We start from the raw sequence: 26,423 nt of genomic DNA on the forward strand, positions 1-26,423 counted from the left end.
GGCCAAGATCGAGCGATTAAGCGAGCTCTTCTGGGTGACGTGACACGCAAACACAAACTCTTTTTCTCACCAAAGATTGAAAAAACAGCAAGATTTTTTTCTGACGGAGAATTTTTCCGGAAAACGAGCAGGGTCTCTCTGCCGCAGATTTTGCGATGCTGTGAGGCAGAGTAGCTGTGTACACGTGTGCACAACGCGCCACTTCGCCGTGGAACTATTTAAAGCACAATAAGTTTCTTAGTAATAAACAGATATTGAGTAATAACAAGTAATACTTTCTTAGACATTTATTTCTATCCAATTTTCTCTAAATAAAGCCTTAAAAGTTGGCATCAGAATAAATTATTTTGCTGCTTTCAATTCACTGTGATCGGAGAATGCCCAGGACATCGAGGAAATCTGGAAATGAAGGAGAAGGAATTAGGTCATGAAATATTCTGTGATATGGAAAAGTCTAGTATAAAGTTAGGATATTCTGCTAAAATGCTCTTTTTTCCATTCTAAAACCTTAAGTCCTTGCGGTGAAGGCAAGCGAAAACATGCGGTCTTGTGTGCTATGCTCAAAAATTACGCTACCTCTACGGGGCTTTAGACCTACGTTCTTTTCAGCTAAAAAAAGTAAAACCGAGCGTAGAGACTTGGACAGTCATACACACAGAACATTTCTAATTACCGCTCACGCAACGGAAACAAGAGGAAGGACGTTCTGTGCTATAAAAGCGGTCTTTCGTTTGAAATTTTTTCGCGCCTAGCTCTCGATAGTTCGTATTCGTACCGACCAAGTTCGGGCTGTGCGTCAAAGGACAGATTTATTTGAAATTAAAATACAAGAGCCAGATAACCTGTAAATAGGTTACGTTTCAATCTGCGTTGGGCTATACACCTACTAGCTTTTCTCCAATTGCAAAGATTTTGCTCATGGAACATTAGTTTTCGGCGCAAGCCGATCATTAGATTCTGCGGAAATAGTTCATATTGCGTCCGCTTCCCCTTTTTTTCGCGCAGCTGTCGCCGACTTCCTTAACAACGGTTTCCCTCACTCGTCACCACGCGGCCGTCACTGCGCTCACTTCCCCTCACGCGCTTCTCCGCCTGGCGCAGTGGTGGGGGGATTTTCTTTTCCTGACTGGGAAATTGAAAAGTGGAGAAAAATTTTTTGCACCAATTCTCCTGGACTCCATTTTTCACGCTGATCACGTTGGTACTAAAATGATGTATTGTTTTAGTATTACCCTGTACAGATTATAAGATTATATATGTATAAAACATATTGCATAGTCATTAAGCTAATTTAAATATTTGTAACCACTTCTGCAATTTTGAATTACGTTTACCTGCATTAATAAGGTGTTATTTAAAGTTCGAGACAAAAGTTTTAGATGACGTAAAAAAAAGTAAGATTAGTGATTAGTGGGATAAAATACATAAGTTTTTCCAATTATCTAAAAGTTGACATTTTTAAAAGATTGTAAATTTTATGTTATAAGATTATGCAAGGGAACAGATATATTTTAACAATTGTAAAATGAACCATTTAATTGTTTTTTTTTATCTGTATTTTTAAATTAAATAAAAGAGTAGCATAAATTTAAAATTAATGTTTTAAGAAAAGAAAATTATTAATGGTATGAAATACCAGGCATATTTATTAGACACAATTACATGTGCCAAAAAATTGCCGGTGGTTTTGCTAATGCTCTATTTTTTGTATGAGTAATACATTTTTTTGAAATTAGAACATTTAAAATGTTGTAAACTTTGTATATATACATTGTAACAGGCAGGTATAGCGCCCGTAAGAGCTAGTCGGCGCGAGTGTAGGGTAGTGCGTCGTTGGCTCAGTGGTTAGAGCACGCGCCTTAAGAAATCGGGGACGTGGGGTCGACTCCTCCTCGTCGCTTTACTTTTGTGCGAATTAGTTTCCGGAAACCCCGTTACAACATTGTATAAGTTATTTGAATATACAGTATGTCGCAGATAAAGCGGACACATTTCTTTTTTGTCGATTTTGGGAAAACTGGCGTTGGAAAAATTAAACTGGGGAAGATAATTAAAGGTCAAATCACGTCCTACAAAGTTACCGTACCCTTTTTTCCCCAAACCGTAAAGTTTTTTTACGGCACTATGTTTCATTCAATGATGCAAAAAAAGTGTGGTAGATGTTTCAGGCCCCTCCATCCGATAGGTTGTGGCAAATTAAGCTTAAATCGCGATTACACGAATACCCTTCTGTTATTTACTTTTAAATCAATTTTGAAAATTAATTTTTGAAGAGGGAATCATTCGCGGGGTAAACCAAAAATGGCGGAGGGGAAACCAAATATGGCGGCAAGCGGCGCACTTCCGTACTGTTGTAGTGTTGTGATTCGATTCTCGAGGTTAGTGCGTGCGGTCTGCTATGTGCAGGTTATTTAATGCCTGTGCTCAAGGAGGTCATGATTGCAACACGCTCGCAAAATCGCCCAGCTGCCTTACTGACATGGTAGGTGCGATGATTCGCTCAGCATCACGGTCTTCTTCGACCGCATACAGCAGACCGTTTCGAGCGCAAGCGGGACGCGTACGAGTCGCCGCAACTCGAGACCCATCAGGCAACAAGCCACATCACGACGTAGGAGATCGTTCTGTCCGAGGGTAACCCTGTGAAGCACATATGCATCGAGCCGTCAGGTGATCTTTTACAGCATGCTAGGACTCATACACGTGAAAGACGTTTTATTTGTTCCTTCAAAGGCTTCTGAATTAAGGATGGATAGCCTCATCGTAACTCCAATCAGTCAAGCTGCAGCTAAACAGAGCAGGTAGAGCTGGTAGAACTGGTCCCGGAAAATGCTATAAAAACACGTGATTTACTGGTGCTTCATTCTAAGGAGATCCTGGAAAAGGAAAAGCAGCTCGTCAAATACACTGGCAATCTGTACCACTACACTACTTACTCGGTGAACAAGCAGACCACAACTGTCATGCTGCCTCCGAGGAATGTTCAGAGTTACTCTAAAATCAAGCCTGTGACCTAGAACCCTCTACCATCACCTATGGTCCCTACGAGAAGGTGGGTCCATTCTCCTAGGTGCTCAACTAATGGGCTAAGGAACAGAAGTATCTCATGTGAGTGTGATACCAGACTTTCAACTAGTCAATGTGTTTGCACAAAATAAAATTGATGCAAATGAACCTACGGAGAAAATACTGAAAAGTGCTGCTGGACAGTTGCAACATGAACTATCTTAATTGCGAGTGATTGGAATTCTACCTCCCCGTCCAATTTTCTATGTAGAACTCAATGTCAATTTTGAAAACAATAACAAGATTTTTACTGTCAAGAAATTAGAGAGGGCTATTGAAATTTCATACTGGGGCAACATCGCAATTAAGGAGACTATTGATCTGCTGCATACTGGAGCTCTGCTCAAAGGTTGGTACTAGAAAAGTTTAATATAAAATTAGTTTATTAGTATAACATGAATTCTGGATTAATTTCTTTTGTCTTTCAAAGGTTTATTCTCAAGATACGAATACGCAAGGGAATCTAAATCAGGACAGCCAAGTATTCAGAGCTTTGATACTGCCAGCAGCTGCAGCAAATTACAGAGACTCGTCAACTACTTGAGTAAGTATTAATCATGTCCTTTATTTCTACTGAGACGATACAAACATTACATAAATTGAATATTTTTCAGAGCTAAAAGAATTCAAGACCTCAATGTACAAATCTATGGAAACTGACACTCCTGATCCATTGACCGATCTCCATAAAACAGAAGATACTTCTAAACTGCCATAATTAGTTTTGGCTTCGATGGGCCTAAAGTTAAGCCAGCTGCTTCTCGAGGAGCCTCTGCTGGAAATTGAACTGCTTAAATGAAGCATGACATCATGGCCTAAGTGTACCTGTAGCTGAGCAAGTACGACGACGCGATCTGTGGCACCAAGGAGTTGCGCTGCATCGGCTGGCTCGACAACAACGGCTCCAAATTTCAGAAGGCGTACCGTTAAGGAACTGCGACAACCCAAAGTTGATAGTCAGTGAACCGCCGAGCTTAAATACCAAACTGGCTCAATAATAATATAAACATTTTTTTGTCGTTAGAGCTTAATGTTATATTAAACTTTTGTTAGTTTTTATTGTATAAACTATCGACGAATAATAATTCTTCTTACCTCCTGGTAACATATCCGTTTTAAATTACCAAAAAGGTAATAATAATCTAAGAGCGTCAAGTCGGGATATCTTGCGGGAAACCTTACATGTGGAGAATTCAAACCCATCCAACGTCCTGAAAACAATTCTTCCAAATAATCCGTGACTATGGCAGCATTGTGCGCCGGAGCTCCGTTCATCTGCCACCACATATCATCTCGGGCAACTGGATTGTGATTTAAGCGATTGTTTACAAGTCTCAAGGAACGCCTGTATCGTCTTGTCGTTAAATTTTGATCATAAATTGGGTATATAATATTGGGATAATATTGGGCCTATAATTCGACCTCAAACGATTCCGATCCATTCACCTTACATCTAAATCAACGTGCAAAAATTACTATTGTATTGTAATATTATAATTTAATGTTATCAAATGTCTTTTCAAAACGAATAATTAAATTTTAGTATTATTACTTAATAATTTTACCTATTTTGCCTATCGTTTTCAATAATCCAATGTGGATTTTTTTGGGCCCACATTCTTGTTGTCTGTTTATTGATAGGTCTATTATTTGGGATGAGGGTACAAATTTTGAAAAATAAAAATGAGAAAGGGTAAAGATTAGAAATTCAAAATTTATAAACTGAGATTTTGAAATGAAAAAATTTATAAAACAAAAATGTTAAATTGAAATATTGCGAAAAGTAATATTTGTAAATTAAATATTGCAAAAGCGATATTTCTAAGAATTTCCAAATTTAGGTTTTCAAAATTATATCTTTCCAATATTCTGGGACTTAAAATTTTACCTTTCCTTATAATTCAATTCGTAATTTTTGCCTTTCAAATATTTATTTTTCAAAATTTTTTCCCTCACCCCATTGTTTGTAAAAGTAGACTCATTGTACTCTCCTGCAAACATGCCCCAAGCTGCAATGACGTTGTCATGATTTGCGCTGAGATATCGGAACATTGCCGTATGAATGTGATCTCGATTCATAGCAAATTATATTTCTCTCTTTTTCTGGCTTGATATTTGTACTTTATAAACAAATTAAGTATCTGTCGAATTACAAAACATTGAATACGGTGCATGCATAACTGTATTTGCCTGGCAACCCAGTAAATAAATAAAAAGAAAATCGAGAATACATGTCGTCACTGCATGTTAAATTTGTTCAAATACTGTTTTTTTCGATAGTTATCGTTAATTTAAAAAAACCTTTTAATGAAAAATCGATTGTAATTTTACTTTCATAAATTTAGAATTGCAAAATGCAAGGTAATTTCATTATTTATTGAAGGACTATGATACGGAGACTTTGCTCTAATGTATATACTAGCCCATGTTCACATTTTTCTTTTTCATTTTGACAACGAGCATAATTTATAGTATAGGCCAGCGCAATGTGTGAGGCATTCAAAACAAGGAGCTTTTTTCTTTAAGCTCGTGTAAGAAGAGTTTATGAAGGAAGAGGTTAATTACCTGTATCGAATAGAGAGTCAGTAGATAATAGGGCAAAAGACAATACAATTCGAAATTAGAAAAGTTCAATTAGAAATTTGCGAGAGAATTATATGCCTTAAAAAAGCGTCGGAAGCTTTCTCATTTCTGCACAAAACGAAGAATTCTTTGCTTTGCCATATTGTCGAGAACAAAATTTGATATAATAGTATTAACGCGCTATCAGATTTATACACGTACATTAATACAGATAATCATTTTATTAAAAATTTGTAATGCAGTGTAACAAACTTGCTACAGCATAAAGTACAAGGGACACGAAACTAAATATTCATTATGAACAAATACTCATTCGTTACAAACTTTGAACGTAGAAAGGAACGCAAAGAATCTCCATCAAAGAATAAAAGTTGCCATCATATAGCAGAATGAATGAACGAACGCACAATCTCCTTGGCCGGCTTCGCTGAAAAAGTTTCATTTATTAAAAATCATGCTAAGTAATAGTCTTTAAAAAAAATTAACTTTAAAAAAAGTAAAAGGTTAGGCGAGTTTGATATATCACGCAAATAACAGATAGAAAAGAACTAAGATCAATCAAACAAAATCAAGTTTATTATATTTAATCGTAATAAAACGAGGAACAACTCTCAAGATAACTACTATTTAACTCGCCATGCCTGTTTCATTGTACTTATGGTGTTTATATGACGTTCTTATACATAAAAAGAAAATTTTATTTGACCACCAATAAACAAAATGTAAATAGTAATTATTTTGAGAGTTGTTCCTCGCTTCATTACGATTAAATATAATAAACTTGACTTTGTTTGATTAAACTCTGTTCTATTCTATCTGTAATTTCGTTGCGGAGTATATCAAACTCGCCAAACCTTTTACTTTTTAGGCAGGACCGCGACACGGAAGTGCCTTATATAGTTTCGTGCGCGAAAAATGTGTGAGATGCGCGATATCTCACGCAATTTTCGATCGATCGGGCTGAAATTTTAGGAGAAGTCTCCTCTCGCATAAACTGAAAAACATTTTTTTATCCCGATCCTCTACGTCGTTTTAAAATGCGGGCACAATTTGTTCGATTTTTACGTGTTTTTGAATAAAAATTTTGTTGTGATGCGATTATCTCTGAGAGACTTTAGTCAATCGGGCTCAAAATTTTCTTGGAAACTCGTCTCATAATATTATGCTGACGGTCCTATTTTGGGCCTGATTCCTGACATATATACAAAATGCGACCACCTTCAAAAATCGCTAAAAACGGTTTTTGGACTGTAACTTTAAATCCAAGCATTCTACAAAAAAAAAGTTAAACAGAAAAGTTGTAGATCTTTGGAAAATACAACTTTTTTCTATTGACATCAAATCATGAAAATACTTATAACTCGAGTTAACAGCCCAAAATCGTTTTTTTACAGCAAAAAATAAATTATTTACTAGAAAACTTTGCGGCTTTACGTTTTTCATTAAAAATGTTAAATATAAAAGTTATAAATATTTTCAAAACACAATTTTTTACCGTAACAAACATTATTTAAAAACATATCTTCAGAAACAACAACTCTAGAAACGATATTTTAGGCACAAAAACGCGGTACTAATACTCTACGCTACGCTAATTAATAAAAATCTTCTGTCTTAAAGTAATAATATCCCTTTTAAGAAAAAAATGTCAGTATATACGCATGGTCGTGCCTATTATGCAAATGCGTAGCATTTACATTACGGGGGATGTAAGTTTAAAAGTTAATTTTTTTTTGGAGATTTTAATCCTTTTTAGTGAATTTTTTTGAGTATTCGACGTCGTAAAAATAAAATATAAGCATCTTTAGCACCTTTCGATTACAGCATTTTTGTAACATTTTCATCACTAACATGAAATCACTGATTGTTCTGTTATACACCACTCTCGAATTATTTCTACACCTAGACACCGAAAACCACGGTGCGAACTAACCAGACCTCGTCATTGGCCACCCTGTACACCTAGACGCCGTCCACGTATAATTTATTTAGCTAGATACCAAAACCAAGGAGCCAACTACCTAGATCTCGTCATCGGCCACCCTGTACACCTAGACACCGCTCTTGAATGTTTTTTATACCTAGACACCAAAAACCAGGGGGTGAACTACCTAGACGTCGTCATCGGCCACTCTGTTTATCTAGACACCGCCCGTGAATGATTTTTATACCTATAATATAAAATATATCATTTTTGATGTGCAGCTAACCTCACCGTCCTTTCACACTAGACGCGGCTAACTTCACCGTCCTTTCACACTGGAGAAAAGGATAATGATTTGAGCAAATCATATACAAGTTTGTTTATATTTTATAAATGATAGCGTTTTTCTTGACAACTTCTATTAAAAATTACTGATTAGCACACAAATGTCATAATATATAAAAATCACTTAGAAACAATGATCAAAAGTAGCGTTTTTCTTAAAAGTAAAATCTCGGATACTAATATAGAAGTAAATAGTGTGGCGGGCGCTAAAGCTTCGTCTGCTTCTCAAACTCGTCTTCGTGGCGCTATCGCGCCACTTGGTAGAATAATAATCAAAATTTGATATTTACCTTACAAATAATACTTGATTTTCTTTAATTCTGTGTAGATTTGTATCTCGTGCCAATTCAAGTCGCTTAAACTTTTTCTGCAGTACTTTAGTTTCACGCTCACTCCGTCGAATTCCACCCGGTGACCGATATAAGCGTCAATTCCTTGATGAACTGAAAATTAAAAAAATCGTTTTAGATAACAGTGGAAAAATCTACACTATATTAAAACAATAAAATGAGAAATTTTGTAAAAATTCACCAGAACTAGTAAATCATTCTGGAATGACAATTATTTCATGATAGCTATGTGGCAAAAACATGAATACAGTATACTACTGCAGAAAAATAAAAGAGAAATTGGATTTAGTTATCTTTTTAATAAAAAATAGTATACAAAAAGTGACCGGGTCATGAAACATAATAATAAAAATAAAGCAATATTAACATACAAATATAAAATTCTACATACCCTAGTGGAAATAAAAAATGTAATCAAGTGTAATAAAATATAAGAAAATGTAACAAATCGTACCGTTTTTACGTTTTTGTTGGATTTTGGACCTTTTTTACGTTTTATTACAGTTTGCTATATTTTATTACATTTTGTTACGTTTTATTACAATTTATTACAAATCCATCGATCCAGGATTTCACGGGGGTCTCTTCTTTGAAACGACAAATGTAACAATACGTAAGAAAGTATAACAAAATGTCAAAAAGTCTATAAGCGTAATATTATATGAGAAAATGGTGACTTTTTATTTTCTTACTTCTGCTTACATCCTTTTACTTTTTCTTACAATTTCTTATGCATTGTTACATTTTATTATAAAATCTACACTATATTAAAATTTTATATTAATATAAAATGAAGAAAACTGCTTTAAACTATGAAAAAACTGTTGTCTTTACTTATTAATAGTTATTGTCTGTTTTATTCATTTTTTTATTTATTTTCTAAATTGTAAAATTTTACACCTGAAAAAAAAGAAATCTAGCTGAAGTATCTAGCAAACTAAATAAAACTGAAGACAACAGAAGATTACTGTTATCTGTGTCTTAATTCCGACATTTTTCTGCTATCATCTGCAGTTCATAACGTTTTTTTTTCAATTATTTCCATTTTTCTTTTTCGTTAGGGATTGAAGATTTTGTTATCATTTAATATAAAAGTAAATATCGTATTCTGTATTACATTTTAGTACAGAATATAAATGTTATGATTGTTATAATCTCACAATTTACATTATTTTATAAATGTAAATAAAAGAATGTATAATTAATATTATTTTTATGTTAGATTTTGTTAATGTAATTAATACTGTCATCAAATAATTACAAAGAGTTTGAAAACATTTTTTAAAATTTAAAATTTTTTTCTATTTTATTCTATAATTTTAAAGCCGGTCATGTGTACTAGTAGCTATAACTACTTTTATAGAATGTTGCCTGTACTAAATATATTCATTTATATTTGACGGTAATTTATTCTTATAAAACGTTTCCAAAGTCGTGCTTTTGATTAGTTAGAATTTATCAATCTGGCAATCTTATTAGAGCATTTCAAAAACGTTCCATAAGAATTCACTACCATCGAGTGTACATCTAATATTTAACAGTATATTTAATAATGACACGTCAAATAATTATGGGATGTCGGCGCAAAAGCTTCGCAAATCCACCACGGAGTATTTTGTATTTTTAAACTTCTAGAAAAACAGAAAGTCTGATCGAATTCATTAAACTTAACACTACGGCGCTACAGACTTGGTTTTTCATTAGCAAACTTTATTCAAAAAGTTTCATGTAATCATCACAATTAATTTGTTAATCGCGAGCGAAACGAGCTTTTTTTGCTAGATAATAATTAAAAAAATATATTGACTATATTAGGCGGTAAAATAACATAAGTAATAAAATGTAAAAAAAGTTAACAAATCTGCAAATAGGGAAAAAAGGTCCAAAATCCAACAAAAAGGTACATTTTTTTACATTTTCTTACATTTCTTTACGTTTTATTACAATTTATTACATTTTTGTCCACTAGGGTATTTATGTCATTTTTTGTAGTAATTAATTACTACTAATGTATATGAATACATTACCATACAACATTGTAAGATTGGTCCAGATATCTCGGATGCTGTAAATAATAATCTTCTCAGAAAAATATGGTAAATATGTCTACCCGTATTTTTAATCTGAGTTATTTTATGAATCATATGCAAAACATATATATATATATATATATATATATATATATATATATATATATATTACATACATTATCAGAGTAGATCTTAAGATTAGATCAAGATGCAAGGGATGCTGAAAATAATTCTTTGTGCAGATATGCTCTTTTTTTAAATCTATATGTGTGTAAATATGAAATGTCGAATGCTGTATGTATTTATGCCTATTACAAGATGTAACCTGCAGTGTTGGTCGAGATAAAAGGGATGCTGATAATAATTCTTTCTGTAGATATACTCTTTTTTCAAAGTTATTTGTTTGTGAACATAAAATGAGGAACGCTGTATCACTCTAAACCCCAAAGTAGAAAAATTGACGTCAGGAAGTATAAATAATTCAGTTTATACTTTAGGAATAGAATAACTCCTTAGATTCGTACTTTAAGGAAGTTTAAATTGATGACTTTATACTTGAGAATCGCATGAAAATATTTTAAAAGTGTGAAGAAGAAAATCTAAACTAATGAAAAAGTTTAGATTGACAATTTTAAACTTATCAAAAGTTTAAATTGACAATTTTCAACTTTCCAAAAGTATAACATTTAATGCGACTGTTTTAAAAGTTTAAAAATAACATTTTAAACTTTAGGAATAGTTCAAATTTGTGATTTCAAACTTTCTGAAAGTTTAAAATTTCACGGGAACACGTTGAAAGTTTAAAAATAAATTTTAGGAAAAGTTGGAATTTATACTTTTGAACTTTCTAAAATTTCACGGGATCATCCCTGGTAGGAACGTTGCCAGGGAGCTAATAGAATTCGTCTAGAAATGATTATTTATAGAAGAATTCGTCTAGAAATTAACATTATCAGTAGATTTTATCTGATTGATCTACCTGAAAACCCTATACTGGTTACATGAATTTTGCACGACGTTCTTGGTAGAATATCAAGAACGAATAAAAGTAATAAATATAAGGCTTTTTATTACTTTTATATGAATTTAAATATGTTATAATAATAATTAACGATTCAAAGGATTGTTTAGAACTGTAGGAATAATAATTTTTCGTATTCACGTAAAAAATAAATCCCCTGAAACCATAACCTATATTTTTGAACAGTAAGTTGGATCTTAATGCGGTTTTTTGCATTCGATTCGTGAGAGCGTACACAAACTTTGTGACCTATAGTGATAAATTACTTTTTGAGAAATACATTTGTGCAATAAAAATATGAATTTTAGAAGTGCATTGCAAAAAGACAATGAATAATTAACAACTTGGTAAATATTAAAGGAAATTAATCTAGTTCTGCTACTCGGGGGTTTTCGGGGTCGCTGAACACGAATATCACGACGGCGACGGTCTCCGAGGTACCTGCTGTCCAGGGTGGACCGTATCAACATCGTCTCCTAGAGTTTTACGGGAATTATTCAAATAATTCGTCGAAACTCGTTACTCCGGGGTTTCCGAGGTCACTGAACACGAATATAGTGACGGCCACGGTTTCCTCCACACCAGGTACCTCGGAGACAGTCGCCGTCGTGATATTCGTGTTCAGCGACCCCAAAAACCCCCGAGTAGCAGAACTAGATTAATTGCCTTTAATATTTACCAAGTTGTTAATTATTCATTGTCTTTTTGCAATGCACTTCTAAAATTCATATTTTTATTGCACAAATGTATTTCTCAAAAAGTAATTTATCACTATAGGTCACAAAGTTTGTGTACGCTCTCACGAATCGAATGCAAAAAATCGCATTAAGATCCAACTTACTATTAAAAAAATCGACAGTTAAGCCGTTTTCAGTGCTTTATTTCCATGACAGCAAATATAGATTATGGTTTTACGAGATTTATTTTTTACGTGAATATGAAGAAAATTATTATTCCTACAGTTCTAAACAATCCTTTGAATCGTTAATTATTATTATAACATATTTAAATTCATATAAAAGTAATAAAAAGCCTTATATTTATTAATTTTATTTGTTCTTGATATTCTACCGAGAACAACGTGCAAAATTCATGTAACCAGTAGAGGGTTTTTAGGTAGATCAACCAGACAAAATCTACTGATATGTTAATTTCTAGACGAATTCTTTTAGAAATGATCATTTCTAGACGAATTCTACTAGCTCCCTGGCAACGTTCCTACCAGAGATGATACCGTGAAATTTTAGAAAGTTCAAAAGTATAAATTCCAACTTTTCCTAAAGTTTAAAAACTTATTTTTAAACTTTCAACGTGTTCCCGTGAAATTTTAAACTTTCAGAAAGTTTGAAATTACAAATTTGAACTATTCCTAAAGTTTAAAATGTTATTTTTAAACCTTTAAAACAGTCTCATTAAATGTTATACTTTTGGAAAGTTGAAAATTGTCAATTTAAACTTTTGAAAAGTTTAAAATTGTCAATCTAAACTTTTTCATTAGTTTAAATTTTCTTCTTCACACTTTTAAAATATTTTCATGCGATTCTCAAGTATAAAGTCATCAATTTAAACTTCTTAAAGTACGAATCTAAGGAGTTATTCTATTCCTAAAGTATAAACTGAATTATTTATACTTCCTAACGTCAATTTTTCTACTTTGGGGTTTAGATCGCAAGGGAACAGATATATTTTAACAATTTTAAAATGAGTCATTTAATTAAATCTTTTTAATCTGTATTTTTAAATTTAATTAAACAGTAGCAAAAATTTTAAATTATATTAAGCACGAACATTTTTTTCTCCGGTTCTCCGGTTCTCCGGTCCTTCAGGGTTACACTATCTATATTTCTTAATTTCTTTAGTATTAGAGTGACCTCTTCGTAATTCGCATCTCATTTCAACCTCTTTTATAGTGCGTTTATTTATGTAATTTGTAACGAGCGAACGCGAATTCGTATTTCGCGCGCTCGTTGTGTCGCGCGACCATTTCATGCGTGAGGGCGACGTTGCCAATTCGACGGTACTCGGGAAGCGCGTGCGGTAACAGTGCGCGAGATAGATAGAAAAAAGCGCTAGTACAGTCTAGACGTACGACTTTTTACCACCCGCGATATTCCGTGCCTCCGAGACGAGAGAGAGAGAGAGAGAGAGAGAGAGAGAGAGAGAGAGAGAGAGAGAGAGAGAGAGAGAGAGCAGTGACGACCAGGACCATCCGCTGGAGGAGAACACCCGAGTCACCATCACCTCGAGCACCCGGGGTACCCCAGCACGTCACTGTTTCAGCCAGGAGGGACGCCTCCCGGCCATCCAGGACTTTTATAGATCACCGAATCGGCTGCAGACGCCGAGGCCGAGGCTCGCTGCCACCGAGTCGTCGGCTCGTCTCCAGTGCGAGCCGCGAGTGCGAACTCCTCCTCTCGCGACACGCGTTACATTGTATGAACATCTTGAGTGAATATATACATTATACTTTTGAACACGAACGCATGTCTGTTTCTTCCGTAAACCTATTGCGTCCTTCCGACGAACCCGGTAGAGTAAAGCCGGTTACGTCGCGGCGCGGCTGCAGTGCGTGCGCCTGGCCGGAGACTCTATACGCGAAGAAAGCGCGACGAGCGTCGCACGCCGCGCAGTTGTACACCGAGGCAACCCGGCTGCATAGTACGGAGTCGGCATTGCACCGACGGCTAACGTCCGTCGTCGACTTCAGCATCATCGAGGGATAGCCGTGCGGAGATAAAAAGAGTGAATAATCCCCCTCGTTGACGCGACAGCATCTTCGCGGCTGTCGCGCTAAAGCCCAGTTGCCCCGTGCCAAATTATTATATATATATATATATATATATATATATATATATATATATATATATATATATAATACATTATATTAAGCATGAACACTTTTTCTCCGGTTCTCCGGTTCTCCAGTCCTTCAGGGTCACACTATCTATATTTCTTAATTTTATATATATACATATATTTATATAAATATATATTCAAATAACTTACACATACAAAGTTTATCTTAAATGATTCAATTAAAAAAAATGCATTACTTTTTTTTTGTCTAATCAATCTGCCTGGTATTTAACATCATTAAACATTTTCTTTTCTTAAAATATTGATTTTAAATTAATTAATTTTTAAATTCAAATTTTATTTTAATTTAATCTGTATTTTTTAATTTAATTAAACAGTAGCATAATATAATTTCATAAGTAAACACACTGTAAAAGAGGTTCAAATGAGGTGCAAATTACAAAGAGGTCACTCTAATACTAATAAAATTAAAAAATATAGATAGTGTGACCCTAAAGGGCCGGAGAACCGGGGAAAAAGTGTTCATGCTTAATATAAAGTATAATATGTGTTACGTCCGGGCGGCCGCACAGAGCGAATACTCGCACTTTAGAAATAATTACGAATTCCGAGTCGACAAGACCTATTATTTGGCACAGTCCGCTCACGCGATACCGCCTCGGGAAAAGGTAAAGGAGCGCGATTTGACTAGCTCGACTGACGGTGCGATAGTAATAGCTCACGGAGTAACGAGACTCAAAGTGACTTCCAAATATATTGAAAAGGTTAAGTTACGACACTATGAACTGACACAATAACGTTGCATGCGACACTGACATTAACGTATGAGTAAGAATAAGGACAAACGACTTACTTTCAAAGTGCTGGCTTGTAGTTACAGATTGGCTGGCTCGCTCTCGTTCTGGCGCTGTAGCTCGTCTTGAGGGCACAGGGTTTTGAATGTAATAATTTGTACGCAAGATTTAATAGTTAAGAGATTTATTCAACTCGTCTGGTTATAAATGGTACAAGATATAGGACCTTGACTGAGTACAACTCGTGTCTGAGGCAGAAATGCGACTAAGTCCGAAAACTAGGCGGACGCTCTGAGTCTAAGTCCAATTACGGAAAAAAAATTTCAGACGCGAGTTACGCAGAGCTTCGCCCTACCAGTAAGAACTCCGGAATCCGAAAGATGCTCTTCCTTGCTCTCCATTGATATTTATAGGAAAGAGGATAATGCATAAGCATAGAAAAGATTCTGGTCAATCAAAAATTTGGGAGGGTGTGTGTCTCAGCGGGGGTGAGCTCCCCTTTTATTAATCATCGCACCTCAGTACGTGGCCCCTAGCCTGGCCATCTGCAATGGTTTTTTTGTAATTTCCCTTAATGTTGCATCGATTTCCATTTATTTGGGTCTAGTTGCCAGAGATTTATGGCTTATTTATTGTCCGGTAGAGTCTCCCCTTGTTTGACCAGGTTTATTCAGGATTGTCACCCTTTCTTCTGCACGTGTCCGTCGCTGGCTTGACCTGTTGTATTCTGTGTTGCCGATCGTCGTTGGTTCCTCGGCCTCCGTTATGCCTACCTTGTAACAGCTTCATTACCGTGGTAAGGTAACTTGTCGGTTCGACGTGATATCCGTATTTGCTTTGACCGGCCAGTCTAGGTAATGGTAGGCTGACGTGACACCCCCCCCCCCCCAGATTGTTTTTCAGCATAGGACGCTGAATTTTAAATTTTGCTGGATAGGGATGAGAAGTTTAGGGAGAGTGCGTGGGTGGAGGTAAAATATTTATACAACATTATCGTTTGCCGTGTTTTTGGGTTGTCTTTTTTTTGTACAATGTGTGTTTCTTGGGTTGCATTAATCTTGTTTTGGAGTCCAAGGTCTGCTCAGCTTGTTGATAGTGGTCCTACACGGTCGATCCCGTCGTCGCCAGGTCTCCCCCACTCCAGTTTTTCGTGGTTGTGGTGGGCGTGCCTCTTTGTCTTCCCATCTTGAGCGTGACATTTTCCTCTAATTGGTTCTTTTTGCGGGGGTGAGTCTCTTCCTTCGGGTCTTACTCGGAATATTTGTCGTCTGATTGGTGTCTCATGTTTCTCTCGCCCCGTCAGTCTTTCTCGAGGTTTGCCTACCTGCGTCTCCTTAAAAGGCTACAGACTGCTCGTTCCGAACTCAGTTTCTTAACTTCTGATTTCTTGAGACCGTTTTAATCCGCTCTTAAGATGTTCACCACGGTTGTGCTTTGTTTTGGTATTCTGGCGCGTTTGGTGAAGGCAGTTGTTTCTGTTTTTGCTCCCGTCTTCGATCCGGTGGTTCGAGTCTTCGGCCAACATCGTTTTGCCTGAGTGCCGTCGAAGCCCCTAGACTGAGTAAGTTGTTTTTTTTTTTTTTGTTGCTTGAATTAACTTGCGTGTGTAATTCCGTTGCGTTATATTGATTTTTCCGTTCTCGTGGTTCTTGCTTCTAGTCTGACCGTTCGACCCCAGCTACGCCGCCACCATCTTCAGCTTCGGACTTCGAGGACTTTTCGGAGGACCAGTCCCCTCTGTTTACTCTGCCGTGTCATACGCAGTCTCCCTGATGGATTGACATCGGATCCTTCTGCCCTTTGTGTCGTCAGCCACGTCACACCCCCCCCCCCCCCCCCGACTATCGAGCGGGATTATTACCTGGGCTAAGATAGGGTAAGCCATGTATAGATGTTATTTTACTTGCAACAAAAAGGTTGATCGTCTTCCCTTATCGTTAATCCTCATGATTTATTTTACTTTTCTCTTCTCTTTTAGTTCATTTTTGATTCTCAGCCCCCCGTCGTTCGTGAGTCTTTTCCAGACTTCTGGATTGAGTGCCATTACGAGTCCTGGGAGGATCATGAGGCCTGGAGGATTTGTTACATCTGCCGTTGTCGCCGTGACCATTCACCTCATATGATGCGGCTCCGGGGCAAAGGTGTAAGTATTTTTTTGTTGCTTCTTGGTTGTCGGTCTTCTTGTAATCAATTCTAATCATTTTCTTTTTTTTTTATTTCAGAACTGGATCTGCATCCCTGGCCGCAAGTGTTGTCCCGCGATGCGCGCCGACGGATTACCTTTTTAGAGATTTCTTTTGTGCATAACTGCGCGCCGAGTGTAATGCGCCCCTTCCTCGCCGTTTTTATCTGTTTACTTTTTGTATTTGTATTATGTACTGCGCATCGTTTTTTTTGTCAACTTTTATGTATGCGTCTGTGTGTTGGAGTGTTTAAGTTTTTACTAGTTTGTTTCCTATGTATTCAAGTGTGTGTTTTTTCGTTTTTGTGTGGCTTAAATAAACTGTACTCTAAAAAGAATTTCCCGATTTATCTTATTTTATTTTCGTCTACCCAAATCCTTACTCCCGTTGCTTGTCCTCGTTATTTTGATTTAAGTTTTAGCGGTTTTCTATGTTAATTAATTTATTTTGTTCTATTTTTAGCGTTTTATCTTATTGTTTTTCTTCACGTCTTTTGGTATACGTTTGTAAGTACCTCTTAAATTTTGGTGCCTTGCGTCTCCTATTGTTTGTACTTTCGTTATTGTTCCTGGTATAGGAGTCAGCGTGCTAGGGTGTATTTTTGTTTTAATCGTTCGCGCTTCTGTATATTATGTGCTGAGCTAAAGAGTCTAATTTTAAATAAACTATATATATAAAAAAAAATCTGTCTGTAAATTTTTGTCCGTCCGTATTCTTTCTCCCTTTGATTATTTATTATCTGTTTCAAATAGTTCGCGCGAGTGCCCGTTTTTATGAGTATGCGTAAGTTTATTTCTTTCTTTATTTATTTATTTATTTAACTCCACAGTTACAAAACAATTGCATTCGATACAGAGTTGATATTATTTGCACAATAACACACTATTACGACGCAATCCTGCAGAGGAAAACAATATTTTCGTTCACAGGTCCGGATTAACAATACTAAAAATACATGAGTACTGGCTGGTTATTGCTGTTTCTTCAGCAATAAAATCCAGTCATACATCATACCTTACAATCTCCATTTATGCTTATGGATAACATGAAACCATGTCGGACTTCCAGACACAGTTCATACCACCGTTCTCATTTATACAAACGTAGGTTGGGTTACAAGAATTCTTCGGCTCCCTTCGTCCCAGTCTGATGACAATATATATTATTTTCTAATAAAAAAAAAATAACAGTGACATATAATCCTTTTAATATTATTATATAAAAATTTTGTTAACATTTTCTTAATTGTTAGTAAGTGATTCTATGATTTGGTCTTTTATACGAGTAATGCTACGACGACATTAAGGTGGGGTTCTGGTGTTTTCACTTTTTTTCCCTCTTTAGATCTAGTCAGCTAAGATTTTGACCTCATTATGTATATAAAAAAATATGATTTTATGTAAATTTTCAGCCCAATTTATCTAATATTTAGTTGGATAATGCAGATGAAGCAGAATTTTTTATTATAATTTAGCTATATTGCTAAGGTATCCTGCGCAACCCATTTGCATCTCATGATTCCCGAAAATTTGAGTGTAATCTTTAAATCGATGTGAAAGAATTATAGTGATTAGATTTTCAAATAAATTTTTTTATTTTTATAAATAAATATATCATTTGAATGCATAAAATTAATAATAAAGTGAGTTAAATTACAATAAATTTTGATGTACCTGGATTTGCCATTAATATCATATGGGCTATAATAAAAATGTAATCACTATGATTTGCTGTTAAAATAACAAAGAATTCACCGTAGTTTGCTCGAATCATGAAATGGAAATGCATTGCACAGGATGCATTTTGAATATTTCAAACTTAAAGGTGAGAAAATGAGGTTTTTGTAAAAAAGTACTGTTATTCATAATATTTTATAAATAATCTATTTCACTGTACATAAATCTTTACAAAATGATTTCATAATCATCCGTACTTTGGTTTTTAATGTTAACATTAATATCTTCTTATTTTATATTTACATAACCTCACTAAGCATCAATCTGATCTAAGTCATCAGATAATAATAATCTCAAATCCTGTAATCCTATAAAACTATATAAAATTATTAATTCTCTTGATTAATATTTATACTATTATCATACAATTTATATAAAATTTTAGAACTCACTTAGAAACATCCGGCACCATAAGTAACACCTTTTGATTGTACTTTTAATGACTCTTGTCGTTTACTGCCATATTTTTTTGTAATTCTCGCAGCTTTATAGACTCTGGTTCATGTTTCTTGTCACTTGAGAGTTTCCTTTTTTTATCCTTCTGAGTCGTAATGTTTTCTGCGTGACTTATCATCTTACTGTCTGTAATTGATGCAAGTATCTCAGCACTTCTTTGACGGCCCAGGTTGTACTCAGAAACTGCATGAGCTACAGCAATTTCTACTCTAGTTTTTGAGGAAGAATTATTTTTGGAGCACTTTCTCCACAGCACTGAATGTATAGCCTCGTTGGCATTTTGAGTAAGTCCTTGGGTGCACCGAGCTAATAATTCTTCATTTGACAATCTTTCATATATTGGTAGAATATTTTCTACAACAACCTGATTCAAAAACACTTGCATACTTGTATGACTATGCGACTTTTTTTCTGCTACAGCACGCTTGTAAAAGCACCAAGACTGCTTTCCTTGAGGACACAGTGAATGATTGTGCTTTTTATCTGTGGAACTACAATGATATAAAGTAGCCATAATTTATTTTTGCATGTTCCGTACATTGTTTATATTGCGAACAATAACATTCCTATAATATCCAGCAAGCGTGCCAATCACTTTGTTGGTCAGCGCTCCAGCTGACTTTCCACCAAGTGTTATCCCCTTTGTTTTAGCACTTTTTGCTATTTCTCTTAAAGCTGTAGGCAAGCGTTTAGCCACATGATTGATGCACTCTTCTTTCTCTAATGGATCCGAATAAATATTAAGTGAGTAATTTTTATTACAATTGCCTGAAGTTTTGTGTGATTTGTACCAAATATCAAACTCTGGAGAGTCAGATCCTAAATCCTTTTCAGTAATCATGCACATGTGGTAATATTTACTAAGCACTTCATAGTCGACAACAAGACCAGTCATCACACTGACTTTTCACTGTTTCCATGTGACGGTAAAAGGACGAAGTGTATATGCAGTGCATATTTACAGAAGCACAAACATCCAGAAGAGCAGCGATTCCTAATCCTACTTTTGTAAAAGACTGCACTACGATCTCATTGATCACGAAAGAAGAATTGTTCTTATTAGGATATGTACGTGAGCTTGAAAATGTATCCACACATACTTCACCACAAACTTTGCAAATAAACAATAAATTCACAGCAAAACCATTTCGTTGTCCTAATTCAAAATTCACCGAATTTGTTTCACAAAATTCACATGTCATCTTGTCAGCTATAAGTTTAAAAACATTTATGTTAATAAACATGTTTTCTTCCTCATCAACAATATCACTTGAACTTTTTAACATATCAGTAAACGCCAATTTTCTTGTTGTTGCTGACTCTTGCAGTTTATCTTGCATAGCATTTACTGTATTGTTAGAAACACTTCTAGTGCAAGGTTTTCCACTGAGAGAATTACGATTTGGAACACTAGTTTTTGTTGCATTTTTATTTTGATCAGTCTTGTTTACATTTGCTCGAGCTTTTATTAAGTTAGCTGCACTCGTAGCACTTTTAAGATTTTTTTTTGGCTTCGATTTACGCCACTTTGAATGTATAGCATCCATTGTTGTAATTTATAAATTAATAAATTATAAATTATGCAACTACAACTTTAGCATATACATATATTTTATTTATATGTATGGTATATAAGTATGTAACAAACATAGACTCACACAGCAGACAAATTTGTACTGTATAAACGTTTGTGCCGCCATCTATCGCAGGGTTCACAGACTGGGCCGATTGGATAAAATGATACTTACGTTTTTGTTTTGCATTCAAATTACCTATTCATCGTTTAAAAATCAATATTAAAATTAAATGTGTAGCAATTTATGCACTAGAATGCACACATTTAGAATTTTATTAAAAAATCGAAAAACGTATTATTTTTTTTAAACTTCTATAGCTTGCTTTTCATGTATATAAAATTTATCCCCATAAAAGGAACTTGATACTAGAGTCTACCCATTCTTTAGAACACTTTAAAGAAATAAATTTTTTCGATTTTTTAGTCAAAAAACACCAGAATGCCACCTTAAAGATCTCATTAAATAATATTATATTGCACAATTTTTTAGATTCTATGTTTTTGTATTGTAAAGAAAAAACTTAACATTTAAATATTATATTCTAACTTTGTATAATGGCACTTTTCATATTTCGCACTATTTCAACAGTTCCGCACTAGCATTTGTCTCGCTGTCATAAATCTATCCGTTGTTGCATTTTTCTCTTATGTACGACATTTTCTCTGTTGAGTTGAGCCTAGCCGGGCACGTAAGTCCAACTGCACACGTAACTCTATAGTGTGGAAACATTTATTTGTGCTGATTAGATGAGTCACATTTACAGTCTAATGTAAAAATTATTTCATCTATTATTACTATGACCTTATACGGTGACTGTAATTTGAGAGAAGACACTGCGTTTGTAAAAGCCTGTTTCCCTCTTATTCCTCTGTCAAAGTAGAAAAAGGCTTTGTTTGATCCTAGATAGTTAATGTCGCCATAGGTCATTCTATGGCTGGCTGATTCCGTGATTTTCTGTCCAGGTGCGGCAGCCGCTTCTTTATTTCTTGGTTTATTGCTATTTTCTGCAGCCATTCCATCTATCATGGAGAAGACCGTTTCAATTGGTTTATATTTTTCAATATTAGGATTTTTGATGTTTTCCAAGTCATTACATGTTCCTTTAATAAATTTAATGAATTTGATATTAGCCTTGTTGTTTTTTGTTTTGAGCATTCAGGTATTTATAATATCGTTTGTTATATCGTGTAACTATCAATAATATTTGGATATGTATTATTAACTTTGTTGTAATTGTAGGTGAAGATACGACGATGTTTGCGTATATTGTATGAATTACATTTGCCTTTTGCGCAAATGTAGGTTCTAATATCTAAATATACAGAGTTTTCTGCAGTTCCTTGTCGATAATTATTCATTTATTTTCTTAGCTGTATTAAATTCTGCATTTTTGAGGATATTACACACCTGTGATCACATTGATCTTGGTTGCCTATCTCAGACAGCCATATTTTCAGTTACTGGCAGTCTATTGTCGTGGTATTTGTTTTTTCACTCATTAATTCTTAACCAGTCTTGTATTTTTCTGATGTTTGTTTTTCTACGCATGTCTATGATTTTGAGATCATTCGGTAGTTTATTATAGATGTTAATCGCTTTGATGTAACTATTCTTTGTGTTACAGTTTTGTTATACCTTGGTAGGATTATTAGTTTATTTCTTGTTCTGCTTGTTGAATTAATAAACTTGAAACGGGCACGACCTATCTCAGTCCTGTAGTGATTAAATTTATGTAAGAATACAAAATCTATTGATTTTACTATCTGAAAAGTAGCGAACATTTACTAATCTGTGACGTGATTCTGACAACATATTAAATAGAAAGATTTTAAATTTTTATAATAATTCTCAATTATGATAGTTCAGGTCCGGGATACCAGGTAGTGGAGGTTTATCGCAATAAAGAGATTTTTGTTCTTTATAACAAAAATAAATATATTCAAATAAATAAATAATAGAATATTGCGTATATCTTGCATATATTCTAAGTATCACAAAAATTAAATGGGTAAATCCGTTTTGATTTTTACAAACAAAAATAAACAGATACGCGTTTAAGTTGCGTAATCTGATTTGAGTCGTATTGTTACAAGAAGAGATTTTATGCAGATACGCTTAAATTTGCGTTATCTGATCGTATTCGAAATTTTACAAGTTTAAATTAGGTAACGAAATTTTTCTAAATTATTTTGACAAGAATTAGAATTTTTCAAATCACCTAAATACTTACCCCTAACCCCTAGAAACCACCCCTACCAAACCACAAGCAGGCTAACTAACGTAACCCTGGGAACAGAAAGTTAAAATCGCTTTATTTTTTCTCAAAATAATTAAGCCACACGCAAGAAGCCAGCTAATAACCTAAATACCTACCCCTAACCCGCTTAACCCCTAGAAATCACCCCTACCAAACCACAGGCAGGCTAACCAGCCTAACCCTGGGAACAACGAGTTAAATCGCTTTATTTTTTCTCAAAATAATTAAGCCATACGCTAGAAGCCAACAAATCACCTAAATACTTACCCCTAACCCCTAGAAAGCACCCCTACCAAACCACAAGCAGGCTAACTAACATAACCCTGGGAACATAAAGTTAAAATCGCTTTATTTTTTCTCAAAATAATTAAGCCACACGCCAGAAGCCAGCTAATCACCTAAAGACCTACCCCTAACCCGCTTAACCCCTAGAGATCACCCCTACCAAACCACAAGCAGGCTAACTAACCTAACCCTGGGAACAGCGAGTTAAATCGCTTAATTTTTTCTTAAAATAATAAAGCTACACACCATAAGCCAGCTAACCACCTAACCACTCACCCCCCTACCCCTAGAAACCACCCCTACCAAACCACAAGCAGGCTAACTAACATAACCCTGGGAACAAAAAGTTAAATCGCTTTATTTTTTCTAAAAATAATAAAAACCCACTACACAGGCCAGACCGGAAATACGCAGAATCGTATAACCACGTAATTCAAGACATTGTTACAAGTAAATTAATCACATTATTTGGTAGCAGTGATTGTTGAAATGAACTGCTATTAGTCATCTGTGTTGAAACAGATTTAAGCCGCCATTTTATGTGCTTTTACCGTTTTTTTCAAAATTTAAACTGTGACACTGAAGTTTAAGTCTCGAAGACACGATTTCTTCGCTCTAAACATTAAATCTTAAATGATTTCAATGTGAAAAATCGACATGAATAAAGATTTTTTTTTAAACCTTTTAGCCGGCTTGTGGTTTGGTAGGGGTGGTTTCTAGGGGTCGCATGGGTTTAGGGAAGGTGATACAATAATTTCCGCACCTGTAGCTTAAACTTGATGCTTTTTTAAAGAGTTTAATAAAAAATCATGGCTCTACGATTAAAAATGACGGGTGGCTCCAATTTTGTCCATTTTCTCCCACTGTGCGCCGCCGCCGCTTCTCCTTCTCTTGCGCCGCTGCGCTTGCCGCTTCTATATACATATATACATGTTGTATTGCGCGCACTTCCTCTTCTTTCGGTTTCGTTGCTACCGCCGCTCGCTGGCTTGTGGCGCTGCTGAAGTTGCGCTATCAGCTGTAGCGCGGGCTTATCCTAGTTGAAAATGGGAGAGCGCGATACTCGCGTAAAATCTAAAAATGTATTCAATAAATTTTAGTTTTTATTCTGTATAGTTTTTTGCGGAGCTTGTACAGGGCGTTACAAACTGATCTTTGAAGTTAGTATAATGATAGCGTAGACTTTCGTATGCGAATAATTGCTGTAGGTTACGTGGATTAGCTCTTTGGAAGGTATTTGTATTTATAATTTTCAGGATTCTTTTTTGGACCGTTTGTAACAGTTGCAAGTTATTTCGGTACGCACCACCCCACCCAACTATTCCATAGTTAATCAGACTGTGGAAAAATGCGTAGTAAATTATTCTTAGAGTAGATGTATCCATGAATTTGGAAATTTTACTGAAAATAAAAATAAGGTATCTAGTCTTATTGATGAGATATTGAATATGTTTATCCCAACTCATATTAGAATCAAATATTAGGCCTAGGTATTTCATTTCATTTACTCTCTTTAGTATTTCGTGATTTATTTTAAATTCATTTTTCTTTGGCACGCTATCGTAATAGTTTCCCAAAGTGATATATATATATATATATATATATATATATATATATATATCTTCAAGGTATTTGTTCATTTTTACTTCAACTTCAGACCAGTTTTTTGCATTAGCTATCACTGCCGTGTCATCTGCATAGGATATTATAGAGTTTTCTGGCATATGCGTAAAGCTTGTCTAATAGTATTTTATGATTTACAGTGTCAAATGGCTTTGCCAGGTCTAGAAAAGTAATAGCTATCGGTGTACTCTGATCTAGGTTCTCGTATATTGTTTTAGAGATCATGTTGAAAGCATATTTGGTTCCAATGTTTTTCATAAATCTATATTGATTTCACTTAATATCTTACTTTGACTTACGAAGTCTATAATTTTCCTGTGTATAACTTTTTCAAAGAGTTTAGCAATATTTGATATTAGTGATATCGGTCTATAGTTACCCATTTTATTTTTTTTCCCAGCTTTGTATATTGGTATTACTTCAGCCGCCTTTAGTATATCTGGCCAAATTGCCATTTCAATACATTGATTTATAACGTGGGCCAGGGGGTCTGCAATAATAGCAGCAATAGTTTTAAGTATCCTTGCACTTATTTTATCTATACGTCCGCTTTTTTGTTTCATGTTGTATATAATTTTTATAATTTCTGATTCGTTGGTTGGTTTAATGTAGATTGTTTTTGGATTACTGTTAGGTAATTCTAGTTTTTTATTACTTGGTGTAATTATTTTATTACTCAATGTTTCGCCAAGTTTGCAATAATATTTGTTCCTTTTATTTGCAATTTCTATTCTATTTGTAATTATTGTATTGTCTTCAGTTTTTAGTTGACTAACAGTAGTCTTAGTTTTATTTTTATTTTTGCCTATTTTGACATTAATGCAGACCCAGAGTTTTCTGGGATCATCACTATTTTTCTCGATTGTTTTCTTTTCATGATCAATTTTCGCTGCCTTTATAACTTTATCTACAGTTTTAACGAATTGTTTATAATTGTCCTTTAGTTTTTCATTATCCGGATATTGTTTTAGTTTGTTATATAATGTTTCTTTCGTAATACAGGATTTTACTATCGCTTTTGGTATCCAGGCTTTCCTGAGAGTTTTTTTGGAATTATGCAGGTTTGGTTTTTTGTATTTCGATTTTTCATGTAATATTGTATTTCTTTTATTATTTCGTTTACATTTTCGTTTGGATCTTTTGTATTCTTAAATTTTGTCCAATTTAGCATGCACTGCACATGTACACCAATAAAATGAACAAAACCAGCACAGTACTAATGGAATGCTCACGAGATATATACAAGTCAATACGTGAAAACAACAATAAGGTTTTTATAGGTCATCAGTACTGTAAAGCCTATGATCTGAAAAACATTACTCCTTGTTACAACTGTGGAAGATACGGACATAGTGCATCGAAGTGTAGGAATGATC

At 34.7% G+C, this 26,423-nt stretch overlaps 1 protein-coding gene across 16 annotated transcripts in view; it reads left to right on the forward strand.

Annotated features, from left to right (window-relative positions):
- The window catches only part of LOC100680429 (protein unc-79 homolog), a 2,400,004-nt gene that overhangs the window by 187,616 nt on the left and 2,185,965 nt on the right, over positions 1–26,423 (forward strand). The window lies entirely within an intron of this gene.

Source organism: Nasonia vitripennis, assembly GCF_009193385.2.
Source record: "Nasonia vitripennis strain AsymCx chromosome 2 unlocalized genomic scaffold, Nvit_psr_1.1 chr2_random0002, whole genome shotgun sequence".
NCBI classification, from domain to species: Eukaryota; Metazoa; Arthropoda; class Insecta; order Hymenoptera; family Pteromalidae; genus Nasonia; species Nasonia vitripennis.